General features: G+C 39.1%; 1 protein-coding gene across 1 annotated transcript in view; it reads left to right on the top strand.

The window, feature by feature from the left end:
• Positions 1 to 5,000, top strand: part of LOC129831704 (cGMP-dependent 3',5'-cyclic phosphodiesterase-like) — a 266,102-nt gene that overhangs the window by 80,410 nt on the left and 180,692 nt on the right. The window lies entirely within an intron of this gene.

Here is a 5,000-nt window from a genome sequence, read left to right as displayed (position 1 = left end):
TTGTAGTGTATATAGTTCTGGTCAGTATTATAGTATATATAGTTCTGGTCAGTGTTGTAGTGTATATAGTTCTGGTCAGGGTTGTAGTGTATAGTTTTGGTCAGTGTTGTAGTGTATATAGTTCTGGTCAGTGTTATAGTATATATAGTTCTGGTCAGTGTTGTAGTATATATAGTTCTGGTCAGTGTTGTAGTATATATAGTTCTGGTCAGTGTTATAGTGTATATAGTTCTGGTCAGTGTTGTAGTGTATATAGTTCTGGTCAGTATTATAGTATATATAGTTCTGGTCAGGGTTGTAGTATATATAGTTCTGGTCAGGGTTGTAGTGTATATAGTTCTGGTCAGTGTTGTAGTGTATATAGTTCTGGTCAGTGTTGTAGTGTATATAGTTCTGGTCAGGGTTGTAGTATATATAGTTCTGGTCAGGGTTGTAGTGTGTAGCTCTGCAGTTTCTAAAGACCAGATGAGGTGAGCCGTTTTAGAGGACATTTGTGTCTGATCCACCCAGTTGAAGACGAGACACAGGTCCTTTTAACTTGGTGTTTCTGACCAGTCAGAAGCTCCCCAGCCTCAACTCAGTAACAGGCTCATTTAGCTGTAGTCTGGTCTCTTCCTAGTCTCCCTCTGGTCTCATTCAATGCTCTGTGACCCAGAAACCTTATCGCTCCGTTCTGCTGCTGCACTTTGTTACTAAAAACACAGATATTTGGAAGTGTGGGACTATTAACAACTAATAACAGCAAGATAACTAATGTAAAACATACTGTGTCTGTAAAACCTATATAGATTCAGAACTTTTGTGAAAGAGCACAGTTCGAAAGATATGGCCAATAAAAATCAAAACCAGATGGACATCAGAAATAGATGAAGAAGTTGAGGGTAGCGGAAGGACAGGACTAAAAACAAACAAAATAGAACTACTGTAAAATAGACTGTGTCCATAAAATGTATATAGTATGTATGGTATATATAGTATGTATAGTATATATAGTATGTATAGTATATATAGTATGTATAATATATATAGTATGTATAGTATATATAGTATGTATAATATATATAGTATGTATAGTATATATAGTATGTATAATATATAGTATATATAGTATGTATAATATATATAGTATGTATAGTATATATAGTATGTATAGTATATATAGTATGCATAGTATATATAGTATGCATAGTCTATATATTATATATAATATATATAGTATGTATAGTATATATAGTATGTATAGTATATATAGTATGTATAATATATATAGTATGTATAGTATATATAGTATGTATAGTATGTATAATATGTATAGTATATATAGTATGCATAGTATATATAGTATGTATAAGCTGGATGTCGAGGCCTAAGTGCTGTTGTTCACTAGTTTACTACACTTGGGGGAGGGGTGGTAGAGTTGGAGGGTAAAATAGGACATATATAAAAAAAAATATATGTATATATATATATAAATATATATATATGTTTATGTATTTATATGTATGTATGTGTATATGTATTTATATATGTGTGTATGTGTGTATGTATTTATATATGTGTGTATGTATATAAATCAAATCAAATCAAGTTTATTTTATATAGCCCTTTGTACATCAGCTAATATCTCGAAGTGCTGTACAGAAACCCAGCCTAAAACCCCGAACAGCAAGCAATGCAGGTGTAGAAGCACGGTGGCTAGGAAAAACTCCCTAGAAAGGCCAAAACCTAGGAAGAAACCTAGAGAGGAACCAGGCTATGAGGGGTGACCAGTCCTCTTCTGGCTGTGCCGGGTTGAGATTATAACAGAACATTGCCAAGATGTTCAAATGTTCATAAATTACCAGCATGGTCAAATAATAATATCCACAGTGGTTGTAGAGGGTGCAACAGGTCAGCACCTCAGGAGTAAATGTCAGTTGGCTTTTCATAGCCGATCATTAAGAGTATCTCTACTGCTCCTGCGGTCTCTAGAGAGTTGAAAACAGCAGGTCTGGGACAGGTAGCACGTCCGGTGGACAGGTCAGGGTTCCATAGCAGCAGGCAGAACAGTTGAAACTGGAACAGCAGCACGGCCAGGTGGACTGGGGACAGCAAGGAGTCCTCATGCCCGGTAGTCCTGACGCATGGTCCTAGGGCTCAGGTCCTCAGAGAGAGAAAGAAAGAGAGAAGGAGAGAATTAGAGAGAGCATACTTAAATTCACACAGGACACCGGATAAGACAGGAGAAGTACTCCAGATATAACCAACTGACCCTAGCCCCCCGACACATAAACTACTGCAGCATAAATACTGGAGGCTGAGACAGGAGGGGTCAGGAGACACTGTGGCCCCATCCGATGATACCCCCGGACAGGGCCAAACAGGAAGGATATAACCCCACCCACTTTGCCAAAGCACAGCCCCCGCACCACTAGAGGGATATCTTCAACCACCAACTTACAATCCTGCACAAACCAAGGGGGGGCGCCAACCCAGACAGGAAGATCACGTCAGTAACTCAAACCACTCAAGTGACGCACCCCTCCTAGGGACGGCATGAAAGGGCACCAGTAAACCAATGACTCAGCCCCTGTAATAGGGTTAGAGGCAGAGAATCCCAGTGGAGAGAGGGAAACCGGCCAGGCAGAGACAGCAAGGGCGGTTCGTTGCTCCAGAGCCTTTCCGTTCACCTTCACACTCCTGGGCCAAGAGAGTTCTAATAAATATATATTTGCAAAAAAACTTATGTGGGGAAATTGGAAGTGATGCAGACAGTAACATTGAAGGAAGCTGCATTCTACCTGTAATATTAAAGGTGAACTACCCACTAAAACAATCAACACAGATATCCTGTTAAGGCTGGGGGCGCTGTTGTCACTATTTATGCTAATCGTGTAATTTTTTAAACGGCTTCCTACAAAATTCTTGATCGTACAATATGCATATTATTATTATTATTGGATAGAAAACAGTCTATAGTTTCTATAGGAGTTGAAATTTTGTCTCTAAGTGGAACAGAACCCATTCTACAGCAATTTCCCTGACATGGAGTCAGATTTCAGAAATTTTGGCCACTGTTCTGGAGTCAGTTTTAAGCCCACTGTTATTCCTATGAGTATACGGTCACTGCTTACGTCTTCCCCTGGATGCCTTTACGTGATGACGATTTGAATGGGGTCGATTGCGCGTTCACAGGCACTATAAATTAAAAAACCCTGTAGGTAGGAGTTCCTTTCCAGCTGCGTCATGCGCGTGGAGGACATCGACCTGCTATTTTTCCAAGCGTTAGTTTAGCCTGTTATATTTCTCTGGTCATGTTTTTACTCGTTATAGGAGTTAAAAACATCATAAGGTAGTTAATTTAAAGCGTTTTATAGCAATTTATATCCGTTTAGTGCGATTTTGGGACATTTATTTCTGAAACGCTGTGAATCGCTGGGCACGCTTCCAGTTCATCCCGAACGCAGTTGGCATTTCCACATGGCAAGAGGACAGCTTTCCACCAAAAGACGATTAGACCCAAGAAAGGATCCTTTGCCCAAGATACTGATGGAAGAACAGCTCAAAGTAGGAAATTTTTATTATGATAAATCGTGTTTCTGTCGAAAAATGTTAGTGGCTTAGGACGCCATGTTTTTTGACGTAGCTTCGCTTGGCGCAAACTGTATTGAAAAGTAAGGATAATTTAAAAAATGTAATTCCGCGATTGTATTAAGAATTAAATTGTCTATCAATCGCTGTCCACCCTATATTTTTTAGTCACGTTTATGAGTATTTATGTATACGAGTAGATCACTGTCTAATATGGCGCACGGACATTTTCTCACCAGCTGGGCTACTTTTGTCATTGTGTAACCATGATTTTGGTGGCTAAATATGCACATTTTCGAACAAACTGTATATGTATGTTGTAATGTGATGTTACAGGGGTGTCATCTGAAGAATTCTGAGAAGGTTAGTGAAAAAAATTATATATTTTGGCGATGTTTACGTTATGGCTCTCTTTGGCTAGAATCAATGCTGGGGTAATGTTTGCACATGTGCTATGCTAATATAACGATTTATTGTGTTTTCACTGTAAGACACTTAGAAAATCTGAAATATTGTCTGTATTCACAGGATCTGTGTCTTTCGATTAGTGTATGCTGTGTATTTTTACAAAATGTTTGATGATTAGTAAGTAGGTAAACACGTTGCTCTATGTAGTTATTCTAGTCCATTTGTGACGGTGGGTGCAATTGTAACCTATGCCATCTACCTGAAATATGCACATTTTTCTAACAAAACCTATCCCATACCATAAATATGTTATCAGACTGTCATCTGATGAGGTTTTTTCTTGGTTAGTGGCTATCAATATCTTAGTTTAGCCGAATTAGTGATAGCTACTGTTGTTGGTGGACAAAGAAAAATGGTGGATTATGCTAATGTGTTTTTAGCTAATAGATTTACATCTTTACATATTGTGTCTTCCCTGTAAAACATTTTAAAAATCGGACATGTTGGCTGGATTCACAAGATCTGTGTCTTTCATTAGCTGTATTGGACTTTAATGTGTGAAAGTTAAATATTTAAAAAATATATTTTTTTTGAATTTCGCGGCTCTGCCTTTTCAGTGGGGGTGGGGGGGGGGTGCCGCTAGCGGCACTCTAGTCCCAGACAGGATATAGAACTCTCTTATTCAACAACAATAGCTGGATGGGTTTTCCTGAATGTTTTGTGTATGTGCGTGTGCGTGTGCGGGTGCGTGTGCGTGTGTGTGTGTGTTAGAGAGGGAATGTGTGTGTGAGTGTGAGTATGAATGTGTGCGTGTGTGTGTGTGTTAGAGAGGGAATGTGTGTGTGAGTGTGAGTATGAATGTGTGCGTGTGTGTGTGTGTTAGAGAGGGAATGTGTGTGTGAGTATGAATGTGTGCGTGTGTGTGATCTCGCTGAGTGGGAATAATGGGAGGAAGTGCTGCTTTGTCGATCGAGAGGAGAAAGGCAGGCTCTAGGACCCAGAGAAACCAGGCTGAACACTGA

Source organism: Salvelinus fontinalis, chromosome 33, assembly GCF_029448725.1.
Source record: "Salvelinus fontinalis isolate EN_2023a chromosome 33, ASM2944872v1, whole genome shotgun sequence".
Taxonomy (NCBI): Eukaryota; Metazoa; Chordata; class Actinopteri; order Salmoniformes; family Salmonidae; genus Salvelinus; species Salvelinus fontinalis.
The sequence above is the reverse complement of the archived record's forward strand: the minus strand, read 5'-3'. Positions and strand labels throughout refer to the sequence as shown.